Consider the following 16,292-nt stretch of genomic DNA (forward strand, 5'->3'; position numbering starts at 1 on the left):
CACAGAGGCCAGTACCCCATCACCAAGTCACTCTTTATTTACACACGTAGAGTCTTGGACACTGATCGAGCTCCCTTAGAGTGAGCAGAATCTCTGACATTCCTTTTCTTATCTGTCAGCCAGGACTCCTTGATTGGGCCAGATTAACAGCCTCAATCAGGGAGCTCGCATTCCATGAAGTCCACCTGCCTAACCTCATTACAATTTTTATATCCGCTCCCCCCCCCCCACCCCCAACCTTCTGAATCCAAGAATATAGGCCAATTTTGTAGCTTCTCCTGGGGCGTTTTAGCACCAGTCAAGTTCTTTCAACTCTGTCTCTAATATAGGGGCATGTAATGCACAGTAGTTTGCCACCTGCACCTGGAGTGTCTCAGAAGAAACTCATTCTCTCCTTCAGGTGACAAAAGCATTGCAGTGGCACCATCAGTCATATCCATCTCGGGTTCAGAGATATCTGCAATGCTTGATGGAGAGAGAAAACATACAGAAGAGTTGAAAAGGCTGTCAATGAGCCGGGCATGTTTTGCTCCCACACTGTTTGTGAATTTGCAGATTTCATATGATCCATGTACTTGTCACACTTACCTAAACTTTATACAGGACCTGACTTCCAATCGACCATGCCTCTTACCCATGCAGGGCCATTTCCTTGGTTCCTACAACAAATGTCATTCCCTAAAGTAAACTGTCTTCCCTGCTTAGAAAAGTGTTTTATCTGACATTAGCATTCCCAATGCCATTTTACTCATCCACCCAGGTTCAGGAAGATCACATTTAACCTGGTGTGGAGTCTTCTCCCCATTAGTAACTCTGCTGGAGCTATCCTTGTAGTTGCATGAGGGGTGGTCCTTTCATCAAATGGAAACCAGGATAGTTTGGCATTGAGTGAAGCTAGAGGCTGTTTCTTTATACCTGCCTTCAAAGTTTGGACTGCTCTTTCTGCCAGAGCATTGAAAAATGGATGATATGGAGTTATCCTTATATGTGAAATACCATTCAACTTTAGGAAATATTCAAATTCTCTGCTGGTAAATGATGGTTTATTATCTGTGACCAACACTTCTGGGAATCCATGTATTTCACAATGACAATAAACATTGAGCCCATGAAGGAACCTATGTGTAATCAAGTCCAGGGTTTGCCTGGCATTTCCCATGAATGTGGGGGAGTCGCTGGCAGTAGTTTTTGTCCTTGTTGGCACTTAGTTCACTGCCCCACCAATGTGGCTATGCCTGCATCCAATCCTGACCATCAGACATAGCCTATCACCAACACCTTCATTTTGGACACCCATGGATGACTCTCGTGGAGTTTTGCCAGAATCTGGCAGCCACCTTAGCTTGGAACAAGCACTCTTGTTCCCCATAATAATATGCCATCCTGTATTGCAATCTGGTCTCTCCAGGTCCACACAGGTTTCAATTCTGGTTGTAACGGCCCTTTGGATTCCCTGATCACATCAGTCGTTTCAGTTTTGCCAGGACTGGATCTTTCTGCAACCAAAGTCTGAAATTGTCAGCTGTAACTGGAAATGTATCCAGAAAATTGAAAACAATTCTGGACTCTTGCAATGGCAGCACGACTGGTGATGGATCTTCCAACACGAAGCAACTCAATGCTTCAGCAGTTACTATTTGGCCTCTTGGATGGTGTTCCAAATTATAAATATATGCACTTAGTATTAGAGCCCACCACTGAATTCTACCTGAAACAATGTGCGGCACTGAACTGTCCTCTTTAAGTTGATCTGGCAAGGGTTTGTCATCCGTTATTATTACAAAATAATGCCCATAAAGGAATTGATGGAATTTTGTGACTTTGAGCAAATAATACCCTGATGCTGTACAGGGAGGCACCCCATGGCAATACCAGATCTTGCTTGAGATCGTAGTGTGCTAACATTTTGGACGATGATAGCTGTTTCTTCATTTCCCTTCAAGCTATGGCTTGGGGCTACGTGGAGGATAGTGAAGAAGGCGTTTGGTATGTTTTCCTTTATTGGTCAGAGTATTGAGTACAGAAGTTAGAGGTCATGTTGCGGCTGTACAGGACATTGGTTAAGCCACTGTTGGAATTTTGCATGCAATTCTGGTCTCCTTCCAATCGCAAAGATGTTGTGAAACTTGAAAGAGTTCAGAAAACATTGACAAGGATGTTGCCAGGGTTAGAGGATTTGAGCTATTGGGAGAGGCTGAACAGGCTGGTGCTGTTTTCCTTACAGCTTCGGAGGCTGAGAGGTGACCTTACAGAGGTTTGTAAAATTATGAGGGGCATGGATGGGGTAAATAGGCAAAGTCTTTTCCCTGGTGTCAGGGAGTCCAGAACTAGAGGGCATAGGTTTAGGGTGAGTGGAGAAAGAAATAAAAGAGACCGAAGGGGCAACTTTTTCACACAAAGAGTGGTACATGTATGGAATGAGCTGCCAGAGGAAGTGGTGGAGGCTAGTACAATTGCAACATTTAAACGGCATCTGGATGGGTGTATGAAAAGGAAGGGTTTCGAGGGATATGGGCCGGGTGCTGGCAGGTGGGACTAGATTGGGTTGGGATATCTGGTCGACATGGACGGGTTGGGCCAAAGGGTCTGTTTCCATGCTGTACATCTCTATGACTCTATGACCATTTCTAAAGCTGACCCTTTTTTTAAGAGCTGATGCAAATGTGCCAGATAGAGGCCAGGTTGTGTATGAACTTTCTGTAATAACTCACCAGCCCAGTACAGATGTAGGAGGCATGGCACCTTTGATCATTCTCACTTTATTTCCAACAGGCGTAACCCAATCGTGTCAGTTCTGTAGCCTAAGAAGGTCACTTGGGCTCCCTGGATTACACATTTTTCCCTTCTAAGGCATACGCCTGCCTGGGAGAAAGGTCTGATGATTATGTCCAGGTTCTCTGGCTGCTTCGTAGTGGTCTTCTCTGTTATTATCATGTCGTAAGATAAATGGTGACTTGGGGTAGATGTTAAAAAATGTTCTCCATCATCTGCTGAAAAGTTGCACAGGCTGACGATACCCTAAATGGCAGTCTCATATATTGGTACAAACCCTAATGGGTATAAATTATAGCAAACTTCTGGAAATTCTCATCCAACCGCATGGCTCATGTCCAGCTTTGTGAAGGACAGCACCCCCTCCCCCCTGCTTTGCCTACAAGTTCCCTATTTATCCGGCTGTGAAAGGCCATTTACTGTTTGTTTGAAATCCCCACAACAACAAACTAACCCGTCAAGCTTCAACAATTGGTCGAACTGGTAATCCCCATTCTGCAAACGAGACTAGTTTGATGATTTCTTCACTTTCCAGCTTACTGATTTCTGCCTCTATTTTTGCCTGTAAGGCAAATGACACTGGACAGGCCTTACCGAGCCATGGCATTTATTTCCTGGTCAACACGCAAAGCTGCCTTGGCCTCTTTGATAATACCTAGACCTTCTTAAAAACCTTCCAGGTGTTTAATTAGGACTTCACTCAGGCAGCCATTTTGTAACTGAAAAATATTGAGCCAGTCTAGATGAATTTTTCTCAACCAATTTCACCCCATACAAGATTGGGGCCAAGCCTTTTACTACATTCAGTGGTAACTAAACCTGCTGATTCTCATAAGAGACCAGATTAGAAGTTGTATCCTTAATCTGTTTCCGTTCACCGGTGCAGGTTCGCAGCCTAGCCCAGGTCTTGCACAGATTTAAGCCTTTGGAGTCCAGACCAAATTTTGCTAAAGATTGGTTCTGCGATCACTGAAACAGCCACACTGGTATCGACCGCCATTTGAACTGGGTGACCATTTAATCAGATGTTTATTTTGATTGGTTCTGACTTGCATGTTGCTTGTCCCAAAGCAATAAAATTCATATTCTTTGCATTCAGTAACTACCAATTCTCAATTTGGAAAGTTCAATTTCTTCTCAGTAAAGTGATTTGTTTGAGCACCTTATGGCATGATTTTCTTCTTTTGAGATCAAGTGTATGTTGCGTTTTGAAAGGGCACATTATCAACCTGTAGTGTGCTATCAATCCCATATTTGGTTGGGATGAGCAGATAAAATAACTGAGTAAAACATGGTTTTGTACTGTATTAACTCAACTCCCTAAGACGGAAGCCAATGAACTTTAAATTAAACTACCAGTGCTTTTGCCTACTGCTGGCCACCTTAATTAGACTATGCTTGTTTGAGCTAACAACTAAATTAGAACTAATATTTTTTTAAAAATTAAAACACACAGTCAGCAGATTCATGTGGTTCAATAGCAATTAACAAAAGGGACATGCTGTCTGATATCAAGTATGAGTAATTTCTAACTGAACTGTGACTGCATGATGGCATTGGTTAGAAATTTGTCTTACTTTCTGAACTATAAAAAAGGCACATTGCTCGTTGGTTTCTCCCTACAAGGATTTTTAAAAAATGGTTTCTATGTAATGTATGTAATGGGTAAAGACGCCAGCGGCTATTTATTTTGAAGGAGGGAGAAATTAACGAATCACTGAAAATAGACATGTGTTTGGCAGAACAATTAACCCTCATCTATTCAGTGAACTGCAGACAGCACAGGAAATTTATGCTTCCTGCTGCTTTACGCAATTGCTAACAGCATGCTGAGAAAGAGAACCATGCCACTACAAGGATGTTATAGAGCACAACATCATTATCCTCGAACAATACTTTTGCTGCTTTGCCTTTTTTGGTGAAGGTCTAAATAGCAGATAATTTGTGAAGACTTATGATAGTTTGCTACACGTTACATAACTTAGTTATAATGGGGGGCAAGCCCTGAGGGGACAAACTTGTCACGAGGAATTTGAGCATGAAGTGGAGAAATGATCAATTGGCCAGGGTCACGACTCATTAAAAGTCAAGGTGTATTCTTCGCAGGTTTATCACAAAAGTTAAATATTTTAAAACAGGTACATAAAATTCCCCATTTAACTGATTTTTCAGACCCATATTGAATGAAAGCATGAACCTGCTGTCTGAATTTAACAAGAATGACTATGTATTACAAGTAATTATAAACCCTTGTCATTCAGCACTCTGTATTAAAACTATAATCACCTTATGAGCTTCTTCTTACATATGCACACAAACAGATAATCAGATTGGAAAGCATTGATTATAGGTGAAAGGAAGTTGTAAAGCAGTTCAGTAGTTCCTATTCATGGGTTGCTCAGATGATCCTTATGAATCTTATGTTGGTCAGAATATTGTATACAGTAGTCTTTCTCCAGATGTTTCCACTGATTTTCAAGAGATGCAACATGGCTAGTTCACTTATAAAAACTCTCTGACTTATCAGTTAAAAGATACAGATTATAACAACTGCTGAAGATAAGATGAATTGCTTTGACTGCAAAGAACAGGAGGTATCTCTGGTATAGGTGGAGCTCATAACATCTTTCTTTCTACAACTTGTTACCGGACCCAAGCTATATAGTTGCTTGAAAACAAATCACATGGTTGATGCCTTTTGCCATCAATAACTGATCACTAGTCCACAAACCAATCAATCCCTTGTTACCAGCCAGTTGCACCCTGGCTTCAATTTGTCTTCATGTACTTCAATTACTATTTGTTCAAACAATTCTTTATAGGAAAACCTTCTATTAGTGTCAGGTTACTTGCTTTTCAAACCATGCAGCAATCATTTGAGAAACTGATTCTAAAACAGTTCTTTCTTTCTTCTGTCCAGAAGTTTAAAAAAACACACTGAAGTTAAAAGACACAGTTGACTTGTTTTGTACTGAAACAGACTCCTATCTCAAGAGAAAACAAATAAGTACATTCCAGCTTGTTATTGGCACAATGTTTTTTCTGCAACTCATTCAAACAGATGTTCAGACGTGAAATATATTGAAACCATACATGTATTAGACAAATATACAAAAAACCCATTGACTCTTTGTTGGACTAAATGCCTATTCACCAAAGAAATCCCAAGCTGTCACATACTTTAAATTCACGTTGATGTGACAAATTTAAGGTGTGAAATGCCTCAGCCAGCTGGATGTCTGTTGGCTTACCCAACACCCTCTTTGGAAAGTATCTTGGCACTTGTTCAAGGGTCACATAACTAAAACAGCTAGCCCTATTCCTTGCTATTAAAAAAAGGCTCACTGCTCATGCAATTGTAATGACTGTGATATCACTGCCTTCCCCTAGAAACTTTGCAACATCAACTTGTAGGAGAATACACAACTGTTAACTCTGAAAAATCACATTGCATAAGACATGGAGACAATTACTGTACCCATATTTATATTCATTAGAAAGTATAAATGATTTTATTCAATTATAGCATTTAAGTGCAAACAGGTTTATTATGCAATACATTAATGGATCTCCACATACAACACTCTTCAATAAAGTATTTAACAAGAGTGATTTATTTTCATTCAATAATATAAACGTTGTTCGATGTTCATGTTACAACCTCCCTTTAACTAAGCAGGATTTGGATTTAGCAACGACTCTGAGGAGGAATTATAATATTTAGCTGCAGGAGCTAGAATGTACTATTTACAGACTGAAGTCTGCAAAGGATGGCAAGCAGGCAGTGAGGGAGGCACTAAGGGGTGAGTCAGTAAGAGTTGTAGTGATTGGAGCTTCAGGCAAGCAGTGAGAACTGTTACAAAGGGTAGAAAATGGAGCAACAAGAGGAAGTAAGCAGAGGGTAAGCCAGTGAGCAAAGTAGCAAGGGTGGGGATGGTGAGTCGGCAATTGAGTGAGTTCAATGTACAATGGACGCACAATGATAATATCAGCTCTATCGGTCATCTACCTATAGATGCAATGGGTACCAAGGTGCAGTGTAAGGAATTGATGTTAATAATAATCATAGGAGCAGTACGAACAAAATTTCAGAGAGTCCATGAAGTACCATCAATAGCAATCTCGCTACTACATTCAACAAAGCAGCCAAGGTACATAATCACAATAACTTAAAAGAGAAAGAAGGTCCATCTCCTCTAGTTTATTCCAATGTCAAGTTTGTCCAAGATAAAGTTACCATAGTCTTACCAGACAATAGGGTTGCTCTTTCATTAGAGGGAGAGAGAGACATTACTAGGGGCAGTTTAACCTGAGGGCCACTACACCTCAAGCAAGGCGAGAGGTCAATAAGGAAAGCCCTCCATGGTATCCTCAGCTGGTGCAGGAATTGAACACACACCATTGGTATCATTCTACATTATAAGCCAGCATTCAACCAACTGACCCCTTACATCAACCTCCCAGCAGATGAACTGCAAGAACTTTTAAGTTACAGAGCTATCTCTGTTTTTCAAGATCTATATTCCAGCCAAATGCTAATCCAACTATGAAAGGTCAGGTCTGCAGTGGAAGAGAGACTGAGATAAAGATTTTTAAAATTTGTGTGTGTGTGCGCGCGCGCATGTGTTTGAGTGACAGATGGGTGAGTTGCATGTGTGATTTGTTAACTTTTCATTAACCTCTGGGGCAAGCTTGTGAGAATAAATATGGCTTTCTTCATTTTTAAAACATAAAAGCTTGTTGCTGGATTATTAGAATTAAGTCAGCTCCTTCTCACTCTTGTTTAAAGGTGTCAATTGACATTAAATGAATTCCTCTTTTTGAGCATTTATTCCTCATATACGTGAGAAACAAAAATCCACAGGACAGTGAATTTTATATGAGTATCCTCTAATCCCATGCTCCTAATCCAACCTAAGTATCACACAGATGCACCAGGTAAGTAGAAGCCAGATTCAAAGAAGTGGTAGTAAGTGCATACAGTTTTGCCTTCAGTATATATGAAAATATGAAAGAAAGGAGACTACCATCTCTCTCAAAAACTAGTGGAATGAAGGTGCATCATGAGTTTTGTTCTCCTAAAAGAAGTGAACACGGGCAAATTGATAGGGATAGTGCATGCAACAGACCCTCCACAATACAGTACAACACAGTCTCTTAGCTCCAAAGCATATTTTCACTGAACACAAAATCTAGGTTGACACTACAATATTGTACAATAAGAATGTAATACTGTAGGGGATTAACCTTTGGATGTTGAATAAGACTGTTGAGTGAGCCTTGTCTGCACCTCCTGCTAGATGTAAAAGAACCCATGACACTATTTTGAAGAAGAGTAGCAATGGTCTCGCACCACTTTGCATAGTATTTTTCCCTCACTCAATATCACAAAAAAAACATTTTTCTGTTCATTACCAGATTGCTGGTTGCTAATGCATTTCCCACATTACAATAATAGCTGTTACTACATTGGTTGTAAAGGGCTTTGGGATATCCTAAAGTTATGAATGGCACTAGAAATAAAAATCATTTGTTTTTATCATTAATATTACAGTAAGGAATATATCAGAAAGCTTAATATGACAGTAGTGTCTAGGTTTTGTAAATTAGTACAGAGAAGAGAAAATTGCTTTGTTCTGCGGAACTTGTATGGCAGCTGGAAATAGTCAGATTTGGTACTGTCAGTAGGATCGTTGCAACAACAGTAATAAATGCAGCATTTTATTATAGATTAGTTGAATCAAAATTCATTGCAGGAATGTTGTAGAAGTCGGCAAGCCTTGGGTTGTCTGGTATCATGTGCACTACTTAGTATTTCTATATGATAAATAGCATCTCCCATTTGAGAGCCCATACATTTTAATAAAATCTCGTAACTTATGTATTGTCAATCTTTTCACACATCTTTGTAAGATTTGAAAATTTAGTAACAGCACCATCAATAGGCATTCAAGATCATTCAAAAAATAATTAAGCTTGACAAGCGAGAAACAAATCAGAAAAAAATTGCTAGGAATCCTCAACACACAAAAACAAAACTGTTGTGGAGGAGAGAGAGGATTAATGGCTGGGATTTTCTAGGCCTATTGAGAATGAGGTTGGCGGTGGGAAGGTTTCCCAAAGCCATTTTGTCACAAGCAAACTGGATGACAGATCATTTGTTTTCCCAGAAACCAATTAAGCCACTTTAGTAGACAATTAAGTGCCCCTACTGCCTTTGCTGTCATTTTCAAGTGACAGGAATGAGGGGTCAGGGAGAAGAGGAATAGGTCTTCTGCGCCATGAGAGGAACACTAAATAAATTATGGTGGCATTCCCATGAGGCTCGGTTGAGGAGGGTTGCTCTTTTTTTGGTTACTCTCTGAAAGTAGAGGGAGCAGTCCAGCAGCAGAGCTACTTCTTTTGTATATGGGCGCATATACGGAGCGCAGCCACACTGATGACTGCCCTATTTGCTAGAGCCTTCCTGAGTGGCCCTGTGTCCCCAGAGCTCACTTACATGCTTGTGATGGCTAAGGTCTTTTGATGCACATGTCCTTCAAGTGCAGCTCCTTCAGAGGCCACTGCACCCAATGACACTGTTGCAGCCTCTGATTGGGCCAGCAATCTTGGGGCAATCCTCAATTAAATGGAATGCCTAACTGCAAAGAGGATGGTGGTGTAGTGATAATGTAGTCATAGAGTCATAGATGCATACAGCACCGAAACAGACCCTTCAGTCCAACTTGTCCATGTCGACCAAGTTTCCCAAACTAAATTAGCTCAACTTTACTGTGTTTGGCCCATATCCCTCTAAACCTTTCCTATTCATGTAGCTGTCTAAATGTCCTATAAATATTGTAACTGTACCTATATCTACCTCTTCCTTTGGCAGTTCATTCCACATACCAACCACCCTCTGTGTAAAAAAGTTGGTCCTTACTTTTGAACACCCCATCCTACGGAAAGTACTTTTGCTATTCAACTTATCTATGCCCCTCATGATTCGATAAACCTCTATAAGACCACCCTTTAACCTTATACTCCAGTGAAAATGTCTCAGAGTATTCGGCCTCTCCCATAACTCAAAAACTCCATACTCAGCAACATCCTGGTAAATCTTTTCTGAACCCTTTCCAATTTAATAATATTTTTCCTATTGCAGCACAACCAGAACTATATACAGTACTCCAAAAGTATCTCATCAACATCCTGTGAAGTGTCAATATGGTGACCTAACTCGTATACTCAATTGTCTGAGCAATGAAGGCAAGCATGTTTCTTAACCACCCTGTCCACCTGTGAAGCATCTTTCAAAGAACAATGTACCTGAACCCTAGGACTCTCTGTTTGATAACACTCTCCAGGGTCTCACCATTAACTCTATAAGTCCCACCATTGTTTACTTTGCCAAAATGCAGTATCTCATATTTATCCAAATTAAACTCCGTTTGCCACTCCTCAGCCCAATGACACAATTGATCAAGATCCCTTTGTAATCTTAAATAACCTTCTTCACTATCAGCTATATCACCAATTTTGGTGTCATCCACAAACTTACTATCCATACCTCTTAAATTCTCATATGAATTGTTTATATAAATGACAAACAACTGTGAACCCAGCACTGATCCCTGCGGAACACCATTGGTCACATGACAAGCTCTTTCTGAATTCCATGTGACTTAACTTAAGTAATCAGTCCACCATGTGGAATCTTGTCAATGGCTTTACTAAAGTCAATGTAGATAACGTCTACTACTCTGCCCTTATCAATCTTTTTAGTTACATCCTCAAAAATCTCAATCAAGTTTGTGAGGCAAAATCTCCCATGCTGGGAAAACCATGCTGACTAGCTCTTATCAATCTCTGTCTCTCCAAATGTTTGTAAATCCTATCTCTCAGAATCCCGTCCAACAACTTCCCAACACTCACCAGTCTATAGTTCCCAGGATTCTCTGTACAGCCTTTCTTAAATAAAGACACAACATTAGCCACCCTCTAATCCTCTGGGACCTCACCAGTGGCTATAGATGATACAAATATCTCTGCTAGGGGCCCAGCAATTTCTCCCCTAGCTTCCCACAACATCCTGAGATGTACAGATCAGGAGATTTATCCACCTTTATGTTTTTAAGACCCCCAGCACCAATGGGAATGATGTGATCAAATCCTAATTGGCAGCTGATGAAATTTAATATTAATTAATAGATTGGGAATTCGAAGCTGGTCTCAACAACTACAACCATGAAAACATTGTCCTTCCTATAAGGAAGGAAAGCAGCCATCTGTACTTGATCGAGCTTACATCTGATTCCACATCCATAGTTGGTTTTCAACCTGTCTCTGAAATAGCAAAACAACCCATTCAATTCAAGGGCAATTAGGGATGAGCAGCAATTGCTATCGTGTTTACACCACCAACATTGCAAGAAAAGATAAAGGAAAGTTGATGCATTAATTATTATCATTATTAAGTATGATCCATTAATTACTTTTGTGTGTGATCTACCACCTCCTGAAGTGGGGTCAGAGTCAGGGGCAGGAATAGGAACAGAAATTCTGAGCCAAATTGCTGCTTCTGGCTCAGGTCCATGATCTTGCTCTGACCTGAGCATGGTGGGATCCCTCGAGAACTAAGCCCTGAGGTTTGGGCTCTGATGTACCCCCTGGTAGTGGGGCCTTTAGTGCCTGAATTTCAGGTGATGACATTTCATTTAAAAAAAATGATGAAGTAACACAGACCACTGGATAATGCCTTTCATCATCAGCTCTCATAATCTGTCCCATTAAATTTGTCTCATTATAATCCAGTTTCTGTTGATATAATCAAAATAAAGTTTTGTCTGTTCTGCAATTAACCCAAAAAATCCACAATCTTTTGTTTTCTTATTGCCATTAAAAAAGTCTCTCTGGAAATCAAAACATGTATGAAATAATCACAGAACATCATTCAACCTCCAAAAACACTATTCTGAAAATAACTGATTCATGGTCCATTATTGTCTCGAATGCAAAAGAGCAAATTACTGGATAATATTAGGAACACGATCAAGCCAGAATCTATACTGTGTGTGCTGTCATGTTGTTTTATAACAAAAAATTAAATACTTGTCACGTACCTGTCATGTGTTCAAAGGATCTAACATTTCACAATCGTCAACTCTGGCAAAGATGCTGTTTCCATTGAAATTCTATGAAAAGATATGTCATTTAAAAAATCATTTAAAGCAGTAGTATATATTACTTCCAATATACTTGCACCATATTAGTTTCAAATACTGTGATAAGCAAAATATTTTTGCTGGGTCTTGAGCTTATAATTGGAAGTTGCATGTGTAAACCATTTCAATATTTTGTATGGTTGGCTTACACTTTAGTAATTCAATTGACATCAGCTGAAGAAAATCATGAATAATTGGATTGCAAAATATCATATCGATTATACAAGATAATTGACAAAAGCTTTTGTTCTGTATGAAATTATTGCAGAAAAACCAGTACAGAGTTTATACTGGTTTTTGCTAAATGTGACAGAGTTGTAGTGTAACTCACTGAAAGAAATTACTTTTGCCTTTTACCTCTAACAATGGATGTAGCTAGTTTCTGGTCTTAATCACTTTTTAATTGCCTCTAGGAATAACAAAATCCTGGGACGAAAACACTCACCTAACTAAACAATTCAATGTTCCTAACCATTATGAAGGAAATTCTCAAATAATTGTAATTGGACAAATAAATTTCAATGAATGCCCAGAGGATTATTTTGATGGAGTAGAGGGAAGGACAATGGTTTGCTGGATTTCACTAGAATTCATCAGGTAAATTCTCCTTGGACCATGCTAGTAACATATTGAGTTTATAATTGAAATTGAAATTTCAATTATGCCTGTATTTTCCAGGAGTGACCTATGATAGATTAGATTAGAATCCCAACAGTGTGGAAACTGGCCCTTCAGCCCAATAAGTCCACACTGACCCTCCAAAGAGTAATCCACCCATTCCCCTGACGAATGCACCTAACACTATGGGCAATTTAGCATGGCCAATTCACCTGGCCTGCACATCTTTGGACTGTGGGAGGAAACCAGAGCACCTGGAGGAAACCCATGCAGACACAGGGGGAGAATGTTCAAATCCACACAGTCGCCTGAGGCAGGAACTGAACCCGGGCCCCTGGTGTTGTGAGGCCGCAATGCTAACCACTGACACACCGTGCCATCCCACTAGCATAATTACATTGTGGCATCCAATGGTTGTGAAAATCTTTGACAACATTTTTATGTCCATTGGCAGTCATGTCACCGCGCTGAGCATTAGTAAGTAGGAAGAAAGATTATTTACAGATTGTGGCCAAGAACAAAAATCTAGGAAGAGCCTAAGAAGCAACAAGTCTGAGGCAATCAAACATCAATTAAATAATTCTCAATTTGAATTCTGCCAATAAATAATGCTAGGAGAAAATGAGGATCGCAGATTCTGGAGATCAGAGTCGAAGAGTGCAGTGTTGGAAAGGCACAGCTGGTCAGGCAGCATCCGAAGAGCAGGATGCTGCCTGACTGCCTGTGCTTTCCTATCACCATACTTATTTACTCTGATCTCTAGCATCTGTAGTTCCACCTTTTTCCTCCTCCATCACACAACAGTCTATTCTCAACCCCTGTTATACTGTGACTTCAATACAAAAAATGCATTTTTAAAAGTGCACTGAAGTACCTCACCAAATGAACTCTAGAAGCACTTCACAAAGTCGAACAACCTCTAAGACTGAACGTATGTATTCATCATAGGCATATAACCCTCTTATAGTCACAGACTATCTTGACTTGAAATACAGTGACCTGAGTCAAAATGTCTAAGTGCTCACCTCATTTTCAACTTCCACACTTTACAGGTGTTAGGACACAAAATTGAGTACAGTTTGGAATATGACTTCTGTCCTTCATTTTTCTTACATACCCCCATCCTCTCCCACTATGTCTTGTTGCCTTTGGTCCTTTTCTACTTTTCAAACCTTAATTTATACTTATTTTGCACCTCTATCTCTTCTTTACCGTCATTAGCACTCCCTTTGTATTTTGCCCTGGGCACTCACAATCTGTTCCACTTGCGACACCTGCCCTTCTGTCAACAACATAAAGACCACCATTTCCTTCTCCTTTTATTCCAAAGTGGAGTCAGATAAGACTCAAAATATTAATTCTGTTTCTCTTTCCAGAGATGCTGCCAGAATGTGAGGTGCTGCATTTTGGGAAAGCAAGTCTTAACAGGACTTGTACACTTAATGGTAATGTCCTTGGGAGCGTTGCTGAACAAAATGACCTTGGAGTGCAGGTTCATAGCTCCTTGAAAGGAGAGATGCAGATACATAAGATAATGAAGAAGGTATTTGGTACGTTTTCCTTTATTGGTCAGAGCATTCAGTATAGGGGTTGAGAGGTCATATTGCAGCTATATAGGATGTTAGGCCACCTTTGGAATATTCGAGTAAAAAGTGAGGTCTGCAGATGCTGGAGATCAGAGCTGAACATCCAAGGAGCAGGAAATTCGACGTTTCGGGCATAATTCCTGATGAAGGGCTTATGCCCAAAACGTCGAATTTCCTGCTCCTTGGATGCTGCCTGACCTGCTACGCTTTAACCAGCAACACATTTTCAGCACCTTTGGAATATTGCATGCAATTCTGATTAGGTTCCCTACAGGAAACAAGCCCTTCAGCCCAACAAGTCCACACCAACTCTCTGAAGATTAACCCACCCAGACCCATTCCCCAGCATTTACCCCTCACTAATGCTCTAACACTATAGACAATTTAGCATGGCCAATCCACCTAACATGCACATCTTTGGATTGTGGGTGGAAACCGAAGCACCCAAAGGAAACCCGCACAGACACGGGGAGAATGTGCAAACTCCACACAGTCATCCGAAGCAGGAATCAAACCCGGCAACCTGGCGCTGTGAGGCAGCAGTGCCACTAAGGGTTCAGAAAAAATTTACAAGAATGTTATCAGGGTTGGAAGGATTGAGCTATAGGGAGAGGCTGAATAGGCTGGGGCTGTTTTTCCTGGAACATCAGAGGCTAAGGGGTGACCTTATAGAGGTTTATAAAATCATGAGGGGCATGGATAGGATAAATAGACAAAGTCTCTTCCCTGGGATGGGGGAGTCCAGAACTAGAGGGTATAGGTTTAGGGTGAGAGGGGAACGATATAAAAGGGACCTAAGGGGCAACTTAGGAATGAACTGCCTGAGTAAATGGTGCAGGCTGATACAATTGCGACATTTAAAAGGCATCTGGATGGGTTTTGAATAGGAAGGGTTTGGAGGGATATGGGCCAAAAGTTGGCAAATGGGACTAGATTGGGTTGGGATATCTGGTCAGCATGGACGAGTTGGACCGAAGGGTCTCTTTCCATGCTGCACATCTCTATGACTCTATGACTTGCTAGTTTCTTCAGGGAGTTCTGTTCGTACTTCAGATTTCCAGTATCCACAGTAGTTTATTTTCAAATTGCTTTGCATTCCAAGAGGAGGTCCATCCTATTTTTTCAGAGGTTGGTTTATAAGTATAGCATTCTTAGTGTTACTCAAAGCCTGGAAAGATCATGTGGAGAATGGACCCAGCAGTGCGGGCTTCTGGCGGAGGTGTTGGAGATGATTTTGGGTTCCTGGTGACTTGTAGTGCTGGCTCATTGCCGCTGCTGCTGTGGAGGTGAGTTTGGGCTCCTGGCGGCACCTGCTTCCAGCGCAGATTCAGGGAGATGACAGCAAAGGTGAGTTTGGGTCCAGTATGAGACCTGACAGCTTCAGCAGCAGCTGCTTGGACCCAAAGTGGACTCATGGTGAGAGCGGAGTTGAGTTTTGGTCAGTGCAGTCCCCAGCAGCATCAGTTGCTTATGCATGGCGAGCTTCAGCGTGGACTTATCATGGTGAGGGCATCGGTGGAGGTGAGATGGCACCAAACAGTGGCAACTTTCATTCCAACAATGACAAGAAGGGAACTTGTGCCTGACCACCAGGCCCATTGCCCATAATGGAGCACTTTACAAGAAGGACTGTGGAGTTGGGCACTTTCTTTACTTCTTCATTTTTTCCACCTTTGTATTCTATGTTTGGTTCATTTTCTGTGTTTTAAAATGGTCCCAGAGAGTGGCGATACTATACAACATTTTTCACTGTATTTTCTAATAAAATAGATGTGACAATAAATAAATCAAATCAAATGAAATCAAATGAAAAGAATTCAATTGTTTATTCTTTGAAATCATTTTAAATATTTTATTATGCATTAATAGAGAGAAAGAAAAAAACAATTTTTTATCCACACGAACATCAATTATATATATAGGCAGTCCCTGGATTGCAAATTGGTTCTTCAGTGTATTTGCAAGTCAATTTGTACATAAGTCGGAACACAATACAGTCCAAGATAATATAATATATAGTGTAAATATAAGTATGACAAAATGTTCACATGCTGAATCTTTAAAATTAATACGAATGCACCCCTGCATGGGTACAAACTTTCAAAAGTCAGAC

This window comes from Hemiscyllium ocellatum, chromosome 29, assembly GCF_020745735.1.
Source record: "Hemiscyllium ocellatum isolate sHemOce1 chromosome 29, sHemOce1.pat.X.cur, whole genome shotgun sequence".
Lineage (NCBI taxonomy): Eukaryota > Metazoa > Chordata > Chondrichthyes > Orectolobiformes > Hemiscylliidae > Hemiscyllium > Hemiscyllium ocellatum.